The sequence below is a fragment of the Bombus pascuorum genome, chromosome 11 (genome assembly GCF_905332965.1).
Source record: "Bombus pascuorum chromosome 11, iyBomPasc1.1, whole genome shotgun sequence".
In the NCBI taxonomy this organism is placed as follows: Eukaryota; Metazoa; Arthropoda; class Insecta; order Hymenoptera; family Apidae; genus Bombus; species Bombus pascuorum.
In genome coordinates, this window is record NC_083498.1 from 8,562,367 (window position 1) to 8,588,129 (window position 25,763).

General features: G+C 36.7%; 1 protein-coding gene across 4 annotated transcripts in view; it reads left to right on the forward strand.

Annotated features, from left to right (window-relative positions):
- Positions 1–15,350: 15,350 nt before the first annotated feature.
- Positions 15,351–25,763, forward strand: part of LOC132912277 (poly(rC)-binding protein 3) — an 86,168-nt gene continuing 75,755 nt past the window's right edge. For 2 of the 4 annotated variants that reach the window (XM_060969623.1, XM_060969622.1), the window contains exon 1: positions 15,352–15,562. The gene's annotated coding sequence lies outside the window, so the exon portion shown is untranslated. Of the gene's footprint in view, positions 15,563–15,757; positions 15,941–25,763 lie in introns of those variants that run through there. The other 2 variants (XM_060969620.1, XM_060969621.1) reach the window with 2 other exon arrangements.

Here is a 25,763-nt window from a genome sequence, read left to right on the forward strand (position 1 = left end):
TTTGCTCGTATAAAGCTTTGTTCTCGAGGAAGTCAAAGATTCGTGACGTATGGATACACCTGGTTGAAATACCGAGTATGTATGATCGATTAGTGCGGCAGGTTATTCAAAACGTCGGATAATTTTCTGATATGGAATGACCTAAAAAGATTAGAGGAATATCATTTATTTTACGTATACGACGTGGCAAACCAGCGGATCTAGGTTGTAGGTTCTAGAAAATGTATTCACTTTAAAAATCACATTAAAATACTGTTTGCGCGAATTCGAACCTTTCGTATCGAGCACTTACTTGTATCAACGTCGGAAAGATCAATTTATAGAAAGAAGATCATGATACGAGTATGTGAATCGAGCACGTGTAAAGAGAATTCTGTTCAAAACTACTAAATTAACCCCCTATAAACCGCGATAAAAAGTTTCAAGCGGTAGTTTCAGTCGAATTCCGCGCAACACGTACGAATAATCGATTCGGCTTATTTTTAGACGCAAATTCTGCAATACCGAGATAAGAAAAACAAAAAGAACGCGCGAGTTATTGCATGTACATTACTCGTTATTTTTTATTCGGCCGGTCTGTACGTGCGGATTAGAGAGGCCAACAAAGAGATGAGAACGCGGAGGCGGGCGAATGAATGTAAAATGGAGTATTTATGTGTCTGTGTGAGGGAGAACGAAGGGTGAAAAAAGGAGAAATGCGCGTATGGTATGGGTGAAACGGGAACAAAAGAAAAAGAATACGTGCAACAGAACGGGAGAGGATGAGGGAAAAAGGGAAAATGGACAAAGAGCAGCGAACTATCAGAAAAGGTAAGATAACGGTACGTGTAAAGAAATGAGAAAAAATCTTGTTTGAAAAAGAAGGAAAATAGAAATGGAGAAGGGGCTAGAGTGAGAAATAATACGCAGAGAAAGAGGACGAGTGTTTCTAGCATCTTCCCTCGTCTTTCATACGTTGAACTCGAGAAATTTAATTTAGCATATCTTCGGTATAAATAGATTAATCTGTTCTTTGTTTTTAAAGAATGTCGGAATTGAATCGATTAATATTATAAAAAATATGTGGCCCCGTATCAAAAACTCAAGATTACCTTCATAATCTAAGAAATATAAGGTGTTAAAAAGTCAAACAATATTTCACCTAATCAGGCCTATTGAATATGGTAAATTTTATTCGAAATATTTTTTGATAAAGTCAATAGAACTTTGCTTCAAGCGTCATGGAACTTGTCATGGAAAATTTTAACGAGGCACGATTGTCATGATTGTATTTGTAAAGTTTGAAACCAATCGAAATATGCACATAGAACTTGATATTTCTTGCAAATATATATTTAGTAAAGAATTAGTATCCAGTATAAATAACCATGTTAAACGTATAATATATAGATAATTAGCCTTCCTGCATTTTTTAACGTGACATTTTCAACCGAATCATACTTTTCTGTCATTAGACGATTTCTCAAATTTGAAGGGGATATGCCAAAGAATATTGTAATTTCTCATTTGAATTTTAGACAGTTTACGTTAAAAGAAACACGTACAATTCGAGGATCGTGACAAAGTTAAAGATGGTCTCATTGAATATCCAGTTTCATCGATACAACCGACAATTGAGCGTTTTAATCCTTTTGTAATCTCTGCGAAATATGTATTTGTATTAAACATTCTGTAATTTCTATGTGTATTTTCAGATCGGTTTACATAATCGTGATAATCGAGTTTCATAACAGTGCTAATTAAATTTCAAAATGTTTCATACAACACGTATTAACGTACCCGTAATAGGTGCGCACAAACGTTTCAACGTTTCCGTGAGCCCGTGTGTTCAGAAAATGACAGGATACAAATTTAAAAGTGGAATTTTCTATAAGTTTCAAGATGAAACGTCAGAGTTGTAACATCTGCGATCTCGAGACGCGAAGACAAGTTACAATGGCACGTGTTTACACGTGCAACGGCCATCATATTTACCTTACAAGTTATCGAATGCATATGCAGTATATGCAGGCGGGTCTGTTGTACACGTGGCCTGCTATTGAAATTAAATTCCTCTGAATTTAGTAGAATCACGAAGCTCGTAGAAATGGTCAAAGGAGGTGGTTTTGTGATTTGTTAGTCGTTCGTGATACATCGTTTAATTATTTTCTTTAAAATTAATACATTTTCTTTAAGAAGACCGTCCGACTGGAAAGATGATATGAAATATCTTAAAACAGACAACGATCAGATTTTGGACGCGAATCGTGGCAAACCAGTTTCATAAATCTCGTTTTGACGTTGATTCGGGAATCATCGGAAGATGGAGTGGATGAGACGTCGGACGTGGAATGGAAATTCGAAGTCAGACGCACGAAGAGACAGAATGTATGCGCGGGGATTAACCATAATGGAGGATGGGAATCGCGTGATTTATAGGTCGGTGGCTGAGCTGCCAGCTGGAACGGAGTACCGCCAAAATTCTCGGCTCACGAAACCTTTCGTCCGTTCCGGATAAATGGAGAAACCTTTAGCCAGCCGATCCTTGAGAAACAGCTTTCGTTAATGAAACAACCTGTAACGGACAGAATGCAAAATTGCCATTTTCCTCGTTCGCATCCGGGGGTGGCTTCCACCTCCATGGAGTGTAATTTCCAGAGAAAATTGTTCGCAAGTTTCGAAAGTATCGCGATACTGTGAAACACGCTTTGACGAGTTTCGGAAGTGTACTGTCGAACGAATCTTTGCTTCTAACAGAGTTTTATCCTGAAAATAGTAATTTAAAGTTTACATGTCGTTTGTTTATCAGAGATTGTTCCACGACTGAGAAGAGTACATTTTTTCCAAAGCTAATACGTAGTGCTAGATACTAATACGTAGAAGCAGATTTCTAATCGATGTTTCTTCTAAATTAATATAATTTTACTAGTTAAAATAATAGTACACTCTCATTGTAGGATCTATTCATCGATTAATCGCAGAATCGGCAAACTTTATTCTACATTCTTCTAGTAAACTGACGAATACGAAGAGTACGCGTTCTAACTGGAATTCGACATTACTAATCCGACAAAAATAGAATATTTATTTTACTTTAGAAGAAAGAAATGTTTTCATCGCGTCTAACTAAAATAACAGGCGAATCAAACTGCGCCGAGACGTACACGTGAAATGCAATCTCCTTTTTAACAACACTACGCTACAAAGCAAATACGATAGGAAACATTTACGCAACAACTCAAACAAAAATGCACCATGACGTTCTCAATTTCATTTCCATTTTCAATATCACATAGTCGTTTCATTTCGTGCCACTTAGACCAACAATTTCTCCTCGGCCGTTTCGCAAATCATCGAACGCACGACAAACTGCAACTAAACCGGAACAACTACGACCAAAGCAGATTCACACGTACGACCTGCTAAACGCATTCGCCCGATAACTCGGCGAGCGATGTCCGTTAAAACGCGGTGCACGGTTAAAGCCGCATAAACTGGCTCGATCGAAATTTACGTCGCCATCTTGTCGTCGCATTATCGGCCGTCAGTCTGATTTACCCGAGCTGTTCTAGCTGGAGGACCGTCCGAGCGAACAATACGGAAATTATAATCCACTTAACGAAGATATCCGTACTCGTTAGAATTTCATTAGAAGCATCTGCTCGAAGGGACACGTAGACGGCGACGACGACGACGACGTCTCCCCTGAGGTTGTTTCTAACGAGGCCTGATTAAACAAGCGATTACATGGTTGCCGGTCAAGGTGCCGGCGGACTGAGGCCGTGGAAGCCTTAAAACCGTGCAGAAGACGAGAAAAAGAAGAAAAAAAAGAAGAGGAATGGGCAGAGGTAAAAAAGAGAAAGAAGCGCGGAGAACAATGGCTTCTGGATGAAAGAGTTTGCAGGCCTTGGGCCACGCGAAGCTTTTCTATTCTCTCCGCGTTTCTTTTCCTCCGCCTCTGTATGTCTCAAATTTTATGTATACCTCTCTGTCCGCGTGTGTGCTTAGTAGTGTCTGATATACTCGAAGCGTTCATAGATTTATTATATTAATTAAATATAATATATATTATGTTATAGATATGTTTCTGTGGCGGAGCTACTTGTGATCATCTTTCCTTCGTTTCTTTTATCTAACTGATTGTAACGTGGATTATAGTATTGATGCTTGCCCCATTTTTGTGATAGGGTTCCTTTTGTTATATTTTGTACATTTCTATTCCAAGTTGCTGCTAATTACTCGAAATAAGGTAATTGATAATTATATGCACTTCCTTCGATTTTTATAATACTCTCGCCAATTTCCCTGTAAATTAAAAAACCGAAAGCTTCCGCGCCATTCGCTCGTTAAAGGTCAAGTCTTTCGGTACCAATCGAATAACAAAGCGTGCAGCACCCAACGAGTCTTACTTCGCCCCTATCGACCTGCTGGCATTTTTTTATCGGACGTATCTGGGAGGGAAACCCCAGTCCAACTGGAAATCTCGTCGCGGTCGCAGACGCCGCCTCATTTCCGTCAAGCTCTGAACGTCCTTCAGCGGATTTCTCTCTGTGAGGGATCGTGGAACGAGAGGAGGGAGCTTTGGCTCCGGCGGAACAGTCGTCGTGTCGGTTTCGTCGTCGTGACGCGGACTAGTGCGTGCACGAACGAGCACTCGTCGTGTCAGGGGTTGAACGAGAAAGAGAAAGAGAGAGACAGAATAGCGGAGCCGTCTGCGTTCGAGGGAGGAAATGGGGAGGAAAGGTGACGAGGTCGAGCTCCATTTCTGGCTTCTCAACCCCGTTCGCTCTCGGCCCTCTTCTCGCGGTCAAGTTGCGTGACGTCGGCAGTTGTCTCTCTCCCTCTCTCTCTTGCTCATTCTCTCTTGCCATTTGACATGGGTCAGCTCGAACACCAAGGCTTGAAATTACTCAGCGAAAGGAAAGGCTGACTTCGGGATTCGATGCCGAGGTCTCGAGTCTTCTTCGTTTCTGCTGGCTGTTGGGATAGGTTTTGGAGGGTACGCTTCCGAGGGTTGTTAACCCTTTGTTTTAAGATTCTTTTACTGGCTACGGTACGAATTGGGTGCTTAAGAAAGTGCAGGTACACTGTGATTGAGCTACAGCCGCAATTTTCACGGACGTTTAAAACATTTAAATACCTGCCTATTTACAGTGGCTAGGTATTTGCAAGCCATTACATTTGTGTAGTATTTATGCGTCGATTAATCGCATGCAAGAGCATTAAATTTCGTTTCCTCATATACAGCGGAGGTTCAAATTATCAGAGACACCTTCATGGATTGACGGTATCACGTTAAAACAATAGAAGAAAGCTTAAATGGAAATCTAGTTGCACTGAATTCTTGTTGCTCTTTTACGATGCAGCGATGTCTCCAAATTGTAGATATACCTGGCCGAGCTTGTTTTATTATTCTCGCACCGTGACTCTAATAATTCGGTCATGTACCGCACTACTTTCGTACGATCACACTAATTTTACATCATGAAAATGAAATGCAGAAAGCGATAGAAAGATGATCCAAAAATGGGGATTCGTAGAAAAAGTACTCACTTTTTGTAGCCACTTTTTCCTTGGGTTGTCAAATGAAAACAGCCGTCCGGCGTGAATGCCTTGTCTTGAGCCGAGTATAATATGCTTTTTGGTGCGCCGCAGAATTTCAGTATAATTAGTTTACGTGTGCCTCGAGATGAAAAAGGTTGAAGATCGCTGAGACAAAATGTCGAACCACTATGCTTTGGTAATAAAAGATATAGCCTAGCAAACACGAAGATGGCACCCCACTGGGGGTAGCCACCCACATGCTATATTTTATTTTTATTTTTATTTTTTTCCCGGTAAATAAGATATAATACTTTACCAAATGTCCTTCAGGACAAATTGTAAAAACCAAAATAAACTATAAAAAAAAAAGAAAACTATGCTTTGGTTCAGATTCATTGTTTTATGTTTCTGCCTCAATTGGAATTCAGGAGATCGGTGCCGCTGTCAATGAGTAGAATTGAAATTGATAAATATAAATTATAATTGATGCATACAGATATAATTTATAAGCCTTGAATGTAGAAAAAGAGTTATACGTAATTTGTTTAGGAGTTACTCTTTTAATTGAAAAATTCTAGCATAACAGCAACATTATAAACCTGAAATAAGACTGGATTATTAAGAGTGTTTCTACAAAAGGAATTATTTTAATTCGTCTATTTTATACAACTTACAGCAAACGACAAATTTCATTTTTTTCAACTTGCTGATATTAGAGTTTCTAAAAATCCACGCAACAGAGAATGCAATTTAAAATACCAATTCTGATATTGAATTCTCGGCTTCGCCTTCGATTCATATAGAACATTTCCTTCTTCTGAGCCAGAGAGCGCAAATCGTTACTTCTCGAGGACGAGCTTCAAGAAGTCAATAAAGCGAGCGAGGGTCCTCGCTCGTATCCGTCGCATACGCATAAAGAGACTATAACGAGACGATGATAGGCACACGAAGAAATTGCATCTTCCCTCTGTAGCCCTTTTTCCGTCGACAAACGTTGTTCGAACGATAAAGATCGAATCTCGTATCATTTCCATTCTAATCTTCCTAATTTTTCTTAAGTGCCAGAGAAATATGAGAACAAATTCAACATATTCTCGATATTCTTATGTGATGTTGAACCAGTGTACAGTATAGAGATTGGAGAAAAATCATGATCACAGAATTTTCAGTCAAAGAGATTTATATTTTTATTCAGATAGAAGTTTAATGGGTGTAAAAGTGTTACGTAATGCAGATTTTAATATAAATTTCCTCAGAATTACAGTGGCGGATAGAAGAAAGCTTAGAATTAATACTTAAGATTGATATTTATATTAAACATTTTTTACCATATTGATAACAATCCGTCCATTTTATTTTTCACTGCTCTTATTAAATATAAATCCATTTTGCAAAGTTATGGTGTCTGTTATATTTCTCATTTTATAAACTTTCTTTTGTCTGCCATTGTATTTGGTCATACATACATCGCAGTAATGTTAGTTTATTTCACTACAAAATTTCTGGACTTTTGTTCGGTTTCATGTGACACAAGGGAGGGAAAGGAAGGAAGTGAAATAGTAGACAATAATTTTATAGTGCGCTGGCAAGCCTCGAATCAGGTTTAAACCCCAGGATTAGCATTCTTTCAACATACCACTGTGCCGCGGTTGAAGTTAGCCGAGCTTTAACGTAGATAATACAAGAACCAGCCCTTAATTTCAGTAATAACAGTAAACCTCGGAGGACGATAAAATGGCACAATTCATCTTTACAGGAAATTCATTTATAAATTAATTTACGAATAGGTGCGATATTCGTTTAAAATTAACGCAATAGCGCCAATTATAAATAACAAGCAAAATCGATACTGCATATAATTCAATTATTAACGCGGTGATTTAATTCGTTTTAATATAAAGTAATATCGAAATAATCGCCGGTAATGTCCTTAGCATTTCTCACGTGATCATTGTCCCTTTGTGGAAATCCGCACGAGTACATGCTTCAAAACATATAACTCTTGTTTGGCGAATTGTTATTTTATTTTAATACGAATTAATGTACCGTGTGCCCCGCGGAAACTAATTTTCAAGGTTTCGAGTGTCTAGATATAATATTTATTGTCGATGCGCTAAATTTATAACGTACACGTGTAACACGGCAGAACCAAGTTTTAAACGCGAATTTATATAATTTTCTCCTCCAAGTTGTTGTTGTTTTGCTTTTGAAATCTACAACGCGATATTGTTAAGTTATTAATAAATAACAAAACCGATCCAATTATCCATTTTCACAAATACCTCGAACTTGCACAACTTTCATTTCGTCGAAATCGTACAAAATCAAACAAACAGGACGGAGTTACGTCAATAGTACTATCTATGTAGACAATCGAAGTGATACAACATACGTGTCGGTAGAATGTGTCAACCCTAATCCAATGAGCAGTTAGAAGCGAAAACATAAACTACTATGCTTAAATTACGAATATATTATATTCGCACTATTACGAACGTAATTTATAAAGTCGAAAGTAGATGGAAAATTATTTTGCCTGTTAATAAGTGCCTATTTTAATAAGTATCATACTTTGGATACTCTATATATATTTATGCATTTGATCGTATTTTTACACCTTCAGATTCAGTCTAACTACCAAACCAAAGAGATTTCAATCTGGCGAGGCAATTTGATTTAGTTGTTTTCGGTATTAAAAACTATATAAAATATCCAAAATCATATACTGTAGATATTTTGTGATAATTATTTACAATAAATGTGCTCGACTTTGTACATTTTATGCACATTTTCTATATCTTCAAATTCGTTCTAACGACCAAACAAAAAAAATTTCAATCTGGCGAGGCAATTTGATTTAATTGTTCTAGATATTAAAAACTATATAAAATATCCAAAATCATATACTGTCGATATTTTGTGATAATTATTTATAGTAAATGTGCTCGACTTTGCACATTTTATGCACATTTTCTATATCTTCAAATTCGGTCTAACGATCAAACGAAAAAGATTTCGATCTGGGAAGGCAATTTGATTTAGTTGTTTTAGATATTAAAAACTATATAAAATATCCAAAATCCTATACTGTAGATATTTTGTGATAATTATTTATAATAAATGTGCTAGACTTTGCACATTTTATGCACATTTTCTATATCTTCAAATTCGTTCTAACAACCAAACGAAAAAGATTTCGATGTGGCGAGGCAATTTGATTTAGTTGTTTTAGGTATTAAAAGCTATATAAAATATCCAAAATCCTATACTGTCGATATTTTGTGATAATTATTTATAATAAATGTGCTCGACTTTGCACATTTTATGCACATTTTCTATATCTTCAAATTCGTTTTAACGACCAAACAAAAAAAATTTCAATCTGACGAGGCAATTTGATTTAGTTGTTCTAGATATTAAAAACTATATAAAATATCCAAAATCATATACTGTCGATATTTTGTGATAATTATTTATAGTAAATGTGCTCGACTTTGCACATTTTATGCACATTGTCTACATCTTCAAATTCGTTTTAACCACCAAACGAAAGAGATTTCAATCTGGGAAGGCAATTTGATTTAGTTGTTTTAGATATTAAAAACTATATAAAATATCCAAAATCATATACTGTAGATATTTTGTGATAATTATTTGTAATAAATGTGCTCGACTTTGCACATTTTATGCACATTTTCTATATCTTCAAATTCGTTTTAACAACCTAACGAAAAAGATTTCGATGTGGCGAGGCAATTTGATTTAGTTGTTTTAGATATTAAAAACTATATAAAATATCCAAAATCCTATACTGTAGATATTTTGTGATAATTATTTATAACAAATGTGCTCAACTTTGCACATTTTATGCACATTTTCTATATCTTCAAATTCGTTCTAACGACCAAACGAAAAAGATTTCGATCTGGGAAGGGAATTAAATTAAATTTTTCAAATGTGTATATCTCGCTCGCGATAGTCTCTCGATCGTTTGGCGCGTTACTGGAAAATATAAGAAACGATACTGGAGGTATACGTACGTTCCCAATGGTTTCACCGTTGACAACGCGTTCGATGGAGAACATCTCGAGAATTGTGTCGCCAAGCATAGATGTATCCCGGTTTCTAACCATTCAGAAAATGTTATACGTTTTACTGGATCCATGGCCATATTGCGACAGCCTCCTGCTTCGATTCCGTCGAAACGACGCGACGTGTGTCTGTTCGATACGCTACAACCATCCGCGATTTTTCTGTATATGGAACGACCGAGGAGGGAGAGTGATACCGCAGCTACTCTTTGAATCTCCGCCATTTTAATTGTATTGGTTTACTGGAAAAGTTTGTAACAATCAACAATTCAACAGTCGATATATTTTATCGTATATATCGTGGAATTGGAGGATGATCATTTGCTGTGAATAGAATACGCTCGCGTCAATTTATATTTTACGTGTTTGTGTAAATTTATATTTTTGCGAATATTATAAAGCGATTGAAAGCGAAATTTAAATAGAGATTTCTTGAATATCCGAAACAAGTAGTTCTGTAACGTGTAGTTTATTTTAATTTTTTTATATATTTTTGGATCTTTTAATTGTTCGTCATTCAATATATTTATTTATTAAAGTTTGACACGTCAAGATCCTTGGTTAGAATAATAAATAATTTTTGCGCCAGTAAATTATTATTATTACCTACAACAACGTTAATAACGTTCACTATCAATCATCACGTGCAACATTTTACCACGGAAGGCAAATAAATTATTACGAATGCTTTTAATAACGTCACATGCATCATTATTCTTGGTAATCTGGTAAAGTACAATTCTTGGTCGATGGATATTAACATATCGTTAAATTACGTCTTACATTCAAGTTTGAAGTGCGTATGCTATATTCGCTCAAGTACTTTTTAATGAGCTCTTCCGGCTGTTTAATGAGAAAAATAAAGAAACATTCGCAAATTATTGTTGAATGGACATTCTTTATTGCCAATTATTTTCAAGTAATTGCTTCTTAACGTTTTATTAACATGTTCGGGTCCTTGGTAATCAAAAAATCCTTGTTAACCACTTATCATGTTATGTCGTAAATATTACCTCTTATCGGACACGTGTAATCGCAGGAATATTATTATTAAAATAACATTTATTTAAAAGGTTACTTAAGCATCGATACATTATCGTTATATCGCGGTGCGACCCTACTATGCAAACTTTCGCCATGAAAATTCTTCCATCGTATCTGTCAACTTAAATTTCTAGCATCATTATACATAGTTAGCGATCTAGTTACAAGGGAGGGCCGATATAAAAATCGTCATCTTCTTTAATTTTATGTATGAAGGAAGTGAGTAGGTATACACGGTACAAAAATGAGCTTAGTATAATATTGACTTGCCTACAAACTTGCCTATGTTTTTACTACTAATTTGTATTCCTACACACTTCATATCTTTCCCATCAATCTTCGATCTACGTAACATATATGTATGAGAGTTTCTGAATAAATTTCATGCCGTCAAAGTGTATACTCACACTAGTCTCTCTCTCTCTATAGATTATGTTACATTTTCCCAGCGTACAGCCGCCGAGTTAATGCCACGTATTTTCATCGCCACAGTTTAACGCGTTTGACAAGCCCCAGAAACCATCGTCATCAACAAACCACCGTTTCTTCCACGGTACATTTATTTAATCAGCGTACTTGCGCGCGTTTCGTTCAGCCTGAACGCTGATTCCAGTTGTGTACAGAGACTTAAAGCGGCAGTATATTCATCGTCGCCGAGAAAAGTACTTCCTAATGAGCTCGCTCTTTTGCAGTCGGAGCAGAGAAAGCGGGAGGTGGCGGTTGCCGTTGGTCCTCGAGCGTGGTTCCATTGGCCATTGCAAACTGAATTGCCGATAATTGCTTTCCGCACCGCCTAAAATGATAATTAAATTCCTGGTCGCGCTATTACCCATGGCAAGCCATTGTCGTCATAATGGCCTTTCATGGAGCAGCGTAAGGGAAATCGTAGCTACATTTAAGGATGTTCTGCAAACAACATCACCCCTGGCATCCTCCCCCTTTAGCTAATGAACAAAATGGATACTCTCTTCTCCAGGGCGACGCTGGAACGCGTAAAGTAACGTTTAATTAATCGCGCATTTATTGCACGCGTTTTGCACGCTCGACCTCAAATAGCCTGGCCACGGGCGTTTATAGCGAACAGTTGCGCCATACGTTGAAAATTATGAGCCGCCCGAGTACCCGGAATATGGCCGATGTGACAGATTCTGTCAAGCTCGAAAGAAGCGTCGAAATGCACGAGTTTTGATAGCAATTTTGTCATCCGGAACCTCTTGCGGGCTAGTTACGTCATCATAGTAACAAGTTACAAGTTATGTTTGGCGAGTTACGTAATGAAAGGAGTAACAAGTTTCATAATGAAGCATGTCGAGCTCTGCGAGTGAATTTTGTGAATTGAATGTAAGGTGGTGACCCTGTTCGAGGGAAAATTTATAAAAAATGCTTCTAGCCTACGATTCGCCGTTAACATGAGACATAATGCGAACAGAAGTACGCCGATTAAATGGGAGTAAAAATCTTTTAAGTAGAATGATTGTTCGAGTGACTATTTATTGGGATAAAATATCGTATTGAATAAGAACAAGGTTATTAGAATAATAATTAAACTACGAGGCTAATTCATTCGCTGAATCAGATATCACTTTCTGAATAAACGTGGAACGAGATACACTGAACAACAATTGGTATACAGTTGAAACAACATCGAGGAACGAGTGAAAATTGAAATTCTTTCCCCGTAAAGATATTCGATACTTACTTCCTTAGAACGTACTACGTACTAAAATATCTAAAACGAATAAGAAGAAAGAGAGAAAGCGCGTGAAAGAGAGACAGAGAGGGAGAGAGAAAATAATAAAAGCCTTTAATAAAAATCCCGATAAAAATCTCATCTAAACTACTATATATTTTGAAAGTGTTAAAGCTCGCTGTAACGTGCGACTAAAATCCCCCCATAAAATACCACGGACCTCTCTCTGCAAACTCCTTCTACGACAAGAATAACAGCATTTCGCGAAGCGAGAAGCGGTTCCGCAATCGGACTTATTATTTTACCCGCTCATCGAAGAATTTGTGCTCGAGCGGCCCTCGATCGGTGGAAGCTCGTGAAACAAACGTTTCCTCGAAAGGAGTCGAAGAGAAAATTCACTCGGCAAATCGTGCAAAGTGTTTACCAGGGACGATTGGTCCTTGCCGGATAGAAACGCGGTGGCTAAGGGTCGCAAACCCTCGGCAGACTCCGCGCGCGTTGTTATTGTTCAACAAGCTTATCGATTTGTCGCCAGTGGCCCTTCCCATTATATCCTGTAAACTTGACGTATAAACGGCCATTCTCTCGCGTTCTATTACGTGACCGTCGAGCCAGGATAATGAGAAAGGATCCCTCTTAATCGCTGAAACGCGATACAACGCGCAGCTACGCGGCCGACTTGCGACGCGCGATACGAGCATTGTGAATCGCAAGGAATTGTTCGGCTCGCGAGTTCATTTCCATTGACATTGTGCTTGCTCAGAGGAAACGCGTCCCCTTCTGTATCGATCATGGGACGATTCAATGAAAACGGGATGTTTGATGCTTTAAAGCGAGATTTAGTATGCGTTACTCTCGCCTTAACTTCGAACGAGTTGTTTGGTTATATATACATATGTATCTTGCTATGAGAAGAGGGAGTCATTGCTAAAAGATCAACCTAGCGTGAATTGGTTCTTTAAGTAATGTTGCGAAATAGCTATGAATATAACAACAATTGTTCTGTATAATATGTAAATTAACGTGATTTCAGATTTTATATATTACTTAGAAGAACGATATTTTTAGTAATAAGTTATGTGCGATACTAAAAGGTTTATAAAAATTCTAAGCCGAATCCTATTTCGATACCGCCAGGCTAAAGTGAAACTATCTATCTATGAAGACGAATGACAGAGTAAAATAGGAGAACCATGAGAAGGAAAAACGGAAAGTTATTAAGAGATCTGTTTTTTATAAGTCGATCTCACGATTAGAAGATACTAATTATAATCAGCTCGTTATACCAGTCGCATCATTATAGCGTGGATAAAGTAATAAAATTAGCATTTCTCTTCTTGTATCTATATCAGAAATAACTTAAACAATCAAGATCTATCAAAAAAAGCCAATCAATATTTTGAAGTTTATTTGATTACTATCTATCTACACGTGATTGCCTGAAACAAACTGCAGAACCTAAAACACCCAAATTGATTGAGCAATCAATTCCAAAAATAGTTAGTCGCGGGCCGCTCACTACGAACTTCCAGCTCGCTGACAGTCGAAAACAAAAAAGAACAGCCATGAAATACGACGTCACGGTTGGTCTGGACGTGCGAGGTCAAGATTTCTCATTCATCTTCGACCATTCTGTCTGAACGGCCACGTGTTCCCACCTTTCATTATCAGCTTCGATTCGATGACGTACAACACTTTCGATGAACGAAAGAAAGCTGAATGGCGACAAAAATTGTATCGTGTGCCGAATACAACGATCAATCGTGTTTCGATCGGAAAATCAACCAGCTGTACAGAGATCGCGGTACGATTAGCGGTAACTAATAATTCAACGATTTTCCACGGTGATTGTTCGTAGATGAGATTTACAATAATTATCATGGACATTGATTCGTGTCGATTTTCGGTGGAATTGCACACCGTTGCAATTACACGGTGAAATTAACGCCATAGAGGTGCAATTTTAATATCATCTGTATTGACAATGCATCGCAAATAGAACTGAACCGCCCGTTTGCTTCTATGTTTATTTGAACGCGTTGTATTATGTTATGCGATACAGGAATATGGAAGGCGATCCACTTTTCACTGTTAACGAAAGAGTATAGCAAACAGCGAGCAACACTCTGATATCTGCATGCTATCGATTATTGTCTTCGATTTAAACAATGTTACCAAACTACGTGATCCGTGAATTTTGCAGGAATAGCTTGGAGTGGATAAAGTGTTTCCTCTTTGCTTTTTAAATAACGAACGTATCGAAATGGGAGAAAATATATGTTAAATAATTGGTTGTTCATGGAGTGGAGTACTTATAAATTGTACATGAAATTTTACCTGCGCAGTGTTTCTAACAAACATCGTTCCATAAAAAAGATACGGTTTGAGTTCCTCTTAAAACATCTTCAAAAAATAGGAAACAATTCTTGCTGCGATTTATAACAATTTATCGTAATTTAATTAATATAGAACAAAAGAATATAGAAGTATAAATTTGTTTTAGTATTTTCATACGTACAGTTGTTGTGAAAATCTTTCATCAATAAGTTATTTTGCTACATTTAAATTTCATCGACATATCCGTGATAATCGTGTCACAACAGTAATAATGGAGCTGCAATAAGTTTCATATAATATACATAATACATTCATAAGTCTTCTCCATAATAAACATTTAAATTCTTTCACGAGCCACTGTATGCGCAATAACTTTATGATACAACACATGAATTTAATTTAATTCCCCACCTGAATCAAAGATTTGAGTCGACAGAATGATTCAATACTGAACACTGTGTCATAATGCGTCATAATTTGATATAATAGTGTCCTGACTATAACCAGCTAAAAGAATCAACGTTCGAATTTAGCGCGCGCTATAGAGGCAAGCGGCAAAGCTATCACGCTATTGGCCAGCCAATGGCGTGGCGGCGTTGCGCATAGTACTGACAGACGTCGTTTGGCGACGCTGGTGTCGCGCAGCGAACACGCAGCAGCGGCGCGCACAGCGCCGCACATCGACGGAATAGAGCGAGACCGGACGTGAGAGAGAACGAGGCAGACTCGTTCGCGTTCCGCCGAGGTGGTGCAGTTTTCCAGTGTCGCGTAGAGTGTAGTGTTTTTCTTCCTTTCCCACGTTTCCGAGCATCGAGTGTTGTGTGCATCACGGTGAGGCAAAGCAGACCCATCCCCCATGATCGAGGAGTGCATTTAGGTAATTAAGAATTTTCTCATACGGCCGCGCCCCATTAAAATGCGATCCTCGTTCCCATCGGGACGCCTCGCAACGAGGAACCGACTACGGTGCGCCACCATAGCGCACACGCCGTGCCGGTGTTATTACCAGTCCGCTACGTTTCTTCGAAATTAGTTGAAAAATTACGTGTTAGACCATGTCGCAGCGAGTGTTTCGTGAATAATCACGATCGACGTTTTTTACCTCGTAGATCGTGTGTGTTTGCGGTATCGTACGCAAGGTGTGCACGGAAGTAAAAAAAAAGCACGGTGCCGCCGGGAGGGAGACGACAATTTGCAGCGTGGTGTGACGCCGCGTCAATGTCGATTCGTGTTGTTCGAAACGGTCGTTCCGAAGGTTCGTAAGCAAAACGGAGTATGTATATACACGCGACTCTCTCCCTTTTTTCTTCGATGTGCGCGCGGACAACGTGTGCTACGTAGAAATACGAAAATAATGGTGCGCTCTTTATGTACTATCTTATCGCCGAGCTCGACAGTGGCAGTGAAACAGTGTTTTCGTTGGCCCCGCGTGTATCGCCTTATTTTCTTTCGTTTCGTATTTATTTTAGTATGTATATAACGTTGATAGCCAACACGACAATCGTAATTTGATCACGACACATGTAACGTAAAGGCGAACACACACACAGCGTGGAAGATAGGAAGCTGGTGCTGGCAAATCGAACGATCGGTTCTTTTCCCCTCTACTCCGGATATTAACGAAAGAGGGAGAGGAGAAATACAGAGCGAGATACGTAGAGAATGAATGGCCCTGTGTGTGTACGTGTCTACGTGAGCGTGTAGTCCTAGGCTCGCGATTGGTTTTCTCCCGTGACTGTACCGCTTCTGGTCGTCGACTTGTATCTGCGTACCTTTTTCCACGCACTCGATGCGCGCCACATATGTATATGCTGCACCGCGTGCTACTGTCTCTCCGAAACAATGCTGGTTTTCGCTCCACGCTTTCGGTACCGAAAGTGAACGATACCATTAATAACCGTAGAAGTTTAAACGTGCTCTTCTGGTAAACAATTTCAACAATTACGTATGTTTTTACACATATTACGGTTTGAACATTAATTTTCGTCTAATTGGATTTCATATAATAATTATATGTACATCACGATGGTAAACGTTTATCGTTGTATAAATGCTAAACGATGTTTTAATTAGCCATATTTAATTTTCACGCTCGTGGAAGAAATAGTACGTATAATATACGTTTACCTGCAAAATGGCATCATAACGAGGAACGTTTTTATTTCTTTTTTTTTTTTTTCTATATTACGGTTTATCTTCGAAATACATAGTGCACAAATCACGAGTTAAGCGGAATAACTATCGCGGCGTAAAACTCGTTGGGCGTTGCATTTATGGAAAAGCCGGTTCGCGTGTTATATAAAGACTCTCGGTTCGTTTGTAGTGCGAATCAACCGTCGGTGAAAGAGGGAATTTTGCACGAATCAGTGATAAATTGACTCTAGCTCCGTTTCTTTTCGTAACATTAGAATATTCGAATTTCTCATTGTGACTCATAATTCTTAAACGTTACTTAATACAAAAAAAAAAACAGAGAATGATAACTCTACTGTTCGCCTAAAGTTTTCTTCAAGTTTGTTTCTTGGGGATATGGCCCGGTGAAGGAAAATATGAAATTTTGAGAATATTATAATACTTGTCTGAGTAATATTATTTGCTATATAGATATATTATATATTATTATATATAATATATATAATAATATATAGATAACAAATAACAATATATAATATATATATTAAATATAACAAATATATATGGTCCATATATATATATATATATATATATATATATATATATATATATATATACACAAAAATCCTTGTATGTATTGGCAAATATAACATCCTTTGATAATGGTATCGAATTAGGAAAGTACCTACCACTCCAATAATCGATTATAAAATATTACATCTAAGAAAGGATAAATTGTAAAGTCATACTAAGATACATTTGAAATGTTGCTGCCTATAGTATAACGATATTAACAATAAGTTTTCCAAATTTTTAAATAACTTCATTTGTTCAGGAATCTAAGATACATAAAAGATAGACGTGAAATTTGAAAATAAAACCTCCATTGCAATCATACGTTTTGTTTCGTATCCTACAGAAAAGAACAGCAGGGTTCGACAAATTTGCAAAAATTCACCGTGATAAACTCCATAAATTGAAAATAGGAACTGACGACGTTACACTGCTTTATTTCTTATTTTCAAATTTACTTATCGCGTATTACGATCCATAACTACGACGATGGCGTTCAAGTAGTCGTTCAGTAGCGGAGCAAACGTGTAGATTAACAAATGGTGACGATTCCACGCACCGGATCCTTGCGGATTATGGACGAATAGTGTGATTGCACGAAATTAGTCGCAGCGGATCGTCCGTGAACGTTATGCAATGTCTGGTGCAACGACCTGCGTTACATTGGAAAAACGAGGGTTTTACGGGCAAAGCGGGAAGAGTCTATCGCGCAAGGATCGGACGCGTGTTCGCCGGTTTCAAACGATTGGACCATTCGCGTTCGTTAAGTCGCACACAAGCAAAATGCGCGTGCGTATAACGGAACGCAGATTGCACTAAATTCCACAGTCCAATTGCATTGCGGACAGCAGCAGAGCGAAACGGTCACAGTCGCCCCAGTGTATAGACGCGTGGTCGATTAGAAAGACAGCGAAGGCTAAATATAGTGCGTTCGCGTTAACAGAGAGCTTTTCAATTTGTTAGTCGGATATACATCCCCCGTTCATGAGCATCGGAACATTTCTATGTTTCGTTCAACACGTGGTAATTGGTTCAAATTGGTTCGACGGAATGATTAATCAATCGCATTGTTACGTTCACAGTAGCTCACGAAAGTATTGAAACACTGGTAGATACATTTAACGAACATTATATGTTTAATCGCGTTTAATTCCTTTCTCGTTCATTTTCTTCTTCGCAGTTTTCCTTGGCAAGATAGTTAATTAATATAGAGTAATTACGAAGTAAATAGCATATCAGGTTTCTTTTAAGGTTTCTTTTATTCTGCACGTTACACGAAACATTCTGAAATTTCATTAGAATTATAACGAGCCTCTATCTCTATTATGGTAGAGACATACATATGTATGTATGTATGTCTGTCTGTCGTCGTAGGACATATGTACATAGAGATATAGAAAAACAATAATACACGTGGTATGATAATAGCAATGACACGAAACAGATAATATTTATTACCTGTGTTTGTAAATACAAAGAGCAGTGGAAAAAGTAGTCCACCAATTCGAAACTCACAGTTAGTACACGTGTATTCCAGACTAATTTTCAAAATCGTTTGTCTCGAAAAATTTCCTTTCTCCATTTTCCATTTATCTTTTCACGAGGAATCACTCTATGCTCGGCTGTACCATTAATTACTAGATACCCTGTATATCTCGCGATGAGTCGTCGTCATTAGGATCTATGGTACTTTACCTGTTCTGCAGATTTTTTTATGAATAAGAGTTTGAGATGAAAGTTGGACCGCGGGCGTATTTTCATTAATCAAGTCTTTCTATTGAAAAGGTGGTGGGCAGATTAGAGGAGAGACACGATATTTATAACACGAGTGGTTGGTTCGTTGGCGCGTCTAGGATTATTCAAATCGCATATTTATTTACTTTAGCCATTCAATTTTTATTCTTCCCTTTTTCAATCTGGTTACCTCTTATTTCTCTTGGAAATTAATCTCGATGTGATTATAAAGTTAAATTGAGTTGCTCCAATTTTTTTCTCATCTCTTTTTCTTAATTGCACTCGTATTGCCGCAGAGAATATGTACTTGTCAAAGACAGGTCTTTTGAAATTTTGTTTTTAATTTGAGTAACGAATATCAGATAGAAGTTTATTATTTCCAAGTTATTTCGCCATGAATCAAATGGCGTCTAATTTTTTTAATTCTTTTGTCGTTCATCTTCTTGTTCATAATCTTCGTTGGAAAGGTAGGAAATTAATTTCAACTAAATGTGAAATAAATATATTATGGAGTATCAAGTTCGTCTTAAGGTTTCTTTGATTAATTAACTGCCTCACAGACGTTTATTAAATATAGTCTAATTTAAATATTCTCGATTAACGCGTACACTGTGCAATCGTTCGTTATCGCACAACGGATACATTGTTATCGACGATCGATAAGGATCGAATAATCTACTGTCCTGATCTAGCAAAAACTCGTTTATGCACATGGTAGTTAGGATCTAACGAGCAAAAATACTTGTCTTTAATCCACGTTTGCATGTTTTTATCTGCGTAGCAGCATCAGTGCCATCTGTCAACGACACGGAAAATTTATTGAATCGAAAAAAGCCGTATCGTTCGACACATCAATATTACATTATCCACGCTTGTTCGAATCGTTGCTCCAAGTTTCATTGATTACGAGGATATATTGTAACTAAAGAATGAACGTGCGGTAAATGTCATGTAACGCGCAGTAAATGCGTGTTGGTACAATGATTTTCAATTATCAAATGCTTTAAAGCAATGTTGGAAATAAAAATAATTTGAGGGAAAATGAGACACAATTTTAGGATATAGAATGTAAAATATTATAAACAGAAAGCGAGCACGCGTAGTGCGTTAAACTCAACATTGAGTAGCCTGTAATAAACATGTAAAAGATGCAAGATTGCAATAATTTCGAAATTTCACGTTGCTAACAATTATGGATTTCAGTGAATATTTCTTTTCTCAAATGAAATTACTTTAACAAGAGTTTATTTGGTAATAATTCGTTGCAGCATATCTCTCGAATTACTCCAACCAACGTATATATTAGCCATGTTAAGTCGTACTAAAGATATTTTACATTTTGTGTAAAGTCTCCTTCGTCGATTTGAATTTGGCGCGCTTAGTATCGACCAATATTTCCTATTAGCCATATTTCCAAGCGACGTTCATTTCATTAACCATCTTTGCCCGGAATCTTATCGGAAGGGAATACACGTTAAAATCGAGAAGCGATCTCATTGAAAAGATCTTGCGTCGGAGCGGGCTGTATAGCCGACGGAAAAGTGGAGCATCGGTCAATATTACGCGCGCGCAAGTAATATCGCGTAACGTGTATACCGCGTTATTGCGCGAAAATCCTCGGTTTGCCGTTAAAAAAAAAAAGATGCGGAATACCGTTCTCCGGATCGATATATCGAGGTGACGACGTTGAGAAAAAGGCCTGACCGAGATATAACCGTGACTCTTAGCTCATATGATCGCGTGCAAAGAGACCAGTGTCTCTTTGTCGAGGCGAAGTGTTTTCGCTACGTGTGTACTGTACACGACACGCAGCAGTCGGACGTGCCAAGCGCGTTCGCAACGAACAGAGCAAGAAACCTGTCTGACGCACTTTTAGCAGCGCGCGCGCGGCCCATGATACGATGGAGTGGGGAGTGTCGAGCCAGGGGCGCAGCATTGAACGCGGGAACCCCTTTCCGTTATTAGAGAACGTTGAATCAAGCACGACCGGTTTCCACGTGTACTGGGTGATTCGTTAGAAACGGATCAACGGTCGTTTCGTTTGTCTCGTTAGAAATAAGGCGGAAATGATTGTTTTGGACAGAATGAAGCCTAAAGGGAACCTAAACATTAAGAAGAATGAAGTTCCGTTTAAGGGATAAGTTTTCACGCGCGATTAAATTTAGGTTTAATTTGTCTTCTTTATTTGAGTGAAGGAACAACTATGAGAGGACAGAAATTTGAATGGCCCTTTTTTCTTGTTTCCTGTTTTTTCTTCTTTCTTTTTCTTTTTTTGTAAATGTTCCTTGGAATTAATAAAGTATATGTGATTGTCATGTAGAGCGTCTTATTTTGTTTTTGTAGCGATACTACTAAATGATAAGAAATTTTGGTCTGACCAGTCATTATGTAAATAGTATCATAAATGTAAGAATGTGTAGCCACTGTATATAGACTTTGCTATTTTTAATTGAAATTCATCTCACTCTTTATACTGTGTTAAAAATATTATTGCGAATGCTATTCCAATGCATTCTAACGCTGTTGTAAAGTGAATGCGATTGGAGTAATTTCATTTATTTGATAATTTCAGTCTGAACAATGCCTCTATTTTTATCGTACCTTCTTTCGAGATCATTTACCTGACAGATTATTTACATACTCGTAAGTTAGTATAATTATTACCGCGAGAACATTACGCTATATAATAGAGTTAGAAATGATAATTTATGGACAGCCTCTTAATTGAACAACACTTTATCCATTTGTTCAGTGTCCAGATAACAATTTGGCCGTTATATATTAAATACCGCAAGTGACGATAAATCGTGAATGGCCGAGTCGATAAAATATATCTTTATATACTAAATGACGGTTACGATATGCACAATCTGTGAAATTTCCATATGGAAAATAAAAATAACAACGATATTAGTTAAATCTACGAATTATTGCTCATTCGCTGGTTTCTCAGTAATCGATCCTCGTTCACGTAATCGAGTAATTAGAAAATGAATAAATGAAAAATCCAGTCTTGGAAATCCACTATCAAGGCGCATGATAGCATCTCGTTGATGATAGGTGAATCTTTATTGGAAATTAGTCTTTAATGTATACAGAGTTCCATTAAAAAAGATAGCATCTAGACATTTTCAATTTTATTTGTACGTCTTTCTCATATGCTATTTTCTTTTATGTTCTTATATGTTCATTACAATAGCAACGTTTAAAATTTAATATAGTTAACATAATATAATTATTGTAGATACCTAAGATACCTACATATATACGATATAAATATACATACATTTAATACATTATGCATTGTATACGTGCATTAGCTTTAATGAATTATACTTTATGATTATACTTTACAATTTCGCGTGAATATATCGGAGAGCTCAACAGTTCAAACAATAATTTAAATTACTAATATTGTCTTGACACAGGATGTAGAAATTAGAAACGCAGGATTTTTTAAATATTTGTTATTGCCTTGGAATTATTATACATCGCCATGTTTATTCGATGCAAAATTATAAACGTTTGAAAATATTGAATATTGCAGGTAAAATTGGCTATTTCCAGGTGGAAATAAATTCCACTTTACGACTGATCATTGTGATTCAACACCGTAAACAATAGAAGTAAATACCAGGATCAGATTACTGTTAGAGCAATTTGTCAGAAAGGAAACCTTCCATCAGCCTGAAGGAAAAACGTTTCGGTATTTCCGTCGTTATAAATGCAGATACCTAGCTTAGTGTTTCGCCACTTAAAATGGCAATAAATTTTTATCCGAGAATTTAGACACATGCTCCGTTTGTCACGAATTTATTAGTATCTTAGCACAAAAATAAACAAATGAACCTTAGTGTAAAATTTCTCCTTGAAGCACGCTAATAATAAATAAAAGATTCCGGAAGTTTTATTTGGAAAGGAAATCGAGCGAAGCGAAAGGATTAGAAAGTTAAATGGAAATAATAGTTCTTGAACAAATATCTATGGAAATGTGCTCTTCTGTCAAAAGAGCGCCAATCAATTACAGTTATTTTCTTTCAATGGTAATATTGATTGCATGACGCTTCGCTTGATGATATCTTCAATTCTAGTGGAACAGCATAAATTTCGTTTCACTATGTATTTACTGTATATCGAAGCTGGATTGTCCTTCGCAATGGCTAGTGTAGTTCCTTTCTCTGTGTCATGGTTGCTGTTGATCTAATTTCTAATCGATGCAAAATTTGTTCAAGTGTCGCTGTTAGTATTAGTTCATTTGAAAAATTACATCGTCTTGTGTTTTATTCTTGTCGCATAGTCGAGTAGGAAATGTATTTAATTAATGTTCGTAAAATAGTCTTTTGAAGTTTAAGATTATCCTAAGCTCTACTGGATTATAAAATTAAATCGTTTAAGATAGTTTAATACAGGGAATATAATTTACTTGATCGAGCGTTCATAAAATAATCTATAGCTAAGAGTTATTCAACATCATATTTATTGTAATATCATTTGAAAAGTATTTTTAATATTTTTAATATCGTTTGAGATGGTAAAATAATTTTTAATATACCATCTAAAATAGTCTATGCTAAAAGGATTATATTACGAACGCTCGATTGAATAAATTATATGATACGATAGAAAAGGTATTCTCACCGATAAAAATTTATATTCCACAAAGTTTCAAAATATTGTATAAAGTGCACGTGAAATTGTTCATCGTTGAAAGTTTGTTTCGTCGCAATATTCTAAAAGCCGATCGCTTCATTCTCAATCGGAAGTGTACTCTCCATTATTAAAGCTGACATTAAGTAATATTGAACTTTTATTTATAGCCTTTTGAGTCGACCGGCTGAAGTTTCTTTTGTTTCATAGAGTCTTCTTAAGAAATATTCAAATTATTTTCTGGAATAGATCGTCTCTCATTTTTCTACTTTGAACGCCGTGACAAATTATTGCATTGTTAGATTACTGTCATGCTTTCTTGATTTAGAAACCAGATATAACCGACAAACCTCTGCTCGAGTTGCCATTTTTTTCAATTTAATTTTTCGATAAAATAATTGGAACAGAACTACTAGTTTCTGTATATATAAATGGCGATATTTAATTAATTCCAGCTTGCGGTAGATTTTTAGTGGCCTACAACGTTTGATTTTCATTATCAACATGTTGGTAACATCACGGTCACGTTGAGAGGAGGCGTTTGAGCGATAGATACTGTACGACAAGATACGAAGCTGTATTGTATGTTCTGCACATTTCACAGTTAGCAAACAGTGATAGAAATAAAATATAGTTGAAAGAATTATATACTTTTTAGTATTAGACGAGTTAAATTGGTGGAAAATGTACGTAGAATGAAATTTGTTGTTACGCGTTGTTTATACACGTTCGATATAAAATTATTTACTTATTCTCCATGTGACTACCTTCCAGATATTTGTTTTTCTATCGTGATCTTTCATATCAAGTGTCTAATAACATTGTGTAGTATCACTCGCTTTATTTCTAGCTTCAGTTTATAGATGGAAATTGAAAAAGGAAATATCGATAAATATTTTGCAATAAATAGAAAAATGGAATTTCTTCAGCCCTTACATCTCCAAATTTTAAAAATGATATTTTCTACCAACGGTATGTTCTCGATTATCTTCGTTATAAATTTTCTCAATACTCGATACATTAAATTTATTGAAACTCTCATCTTCTTCGTCTCTAGCGTTGCCACCCGCGTGTATACTTTCTAAAACTAGTTTCTTTATCCCCTATGGAAAATACTTTACTGCAAAATTTATACAAAAGCTACAAATATTAACGCTTCAAAGTTTACCCTAATCACAACGTTCTAGTTGTCCACGTGCGGATTAATTTAACGGGTGGATCAAATTTAACTAGCGACAGAGAATTTAAACTTTGGCAAAATACAACTTCTACGTTCTGTTTTCCCTATACACTTTATAAACACGTCATTTACACGCCTCCTCGAACAACCCTCGCAAGAACTCCGCGACTCGGCACAGATAAAACAGTTTTGCGTAAAGTAAAGAAAATTCCATGTACGATCTTTGAAAAAGCGTCATCTTAAAGGGAAATTGAAAAAAGAAATATCGATAAATATTTTGCAATAAATAGAAAAATGGAATTTCTTCAGCCCTTACATCTCCAAATTTTAAAAATGATATTTTCTACCAACGGTATGTTCTCGATTATATTCGTTATAAATTTTCTCAATACTCGATACATTAAATTTATTGAAACTCTCATCTTCTTCGTCTCTAGCGTTGCCACCCGCGTGTATACTTTCTAAAACTAGTTTCTTTATCCCCTATGGAAAATACTTTACTGCAAAATTTATACAAAAGCTACAAATATTAACGCTTCAAAGTTTACCCTAATCACAACGTTCTAGTTGTCCACGTGCGGATTAATTTAACGGGTGGATCAAATTTAACTAGCGACAGAGAATTTAAACTTTGGCAAAATACAACTTCTACGTTCTGTTTTCCCTATACACTTTATAAACACGTCATTTACACGCCTCCTCGAACAACCCTCGCAAGAACTCCGCGACTCGGCACAGATAAAACAGTTTTGCGTAAAGTAAAGAAAATTCCATGTACGATCTTTGTGCTTGAAAAAGCGTCATCTTAAAG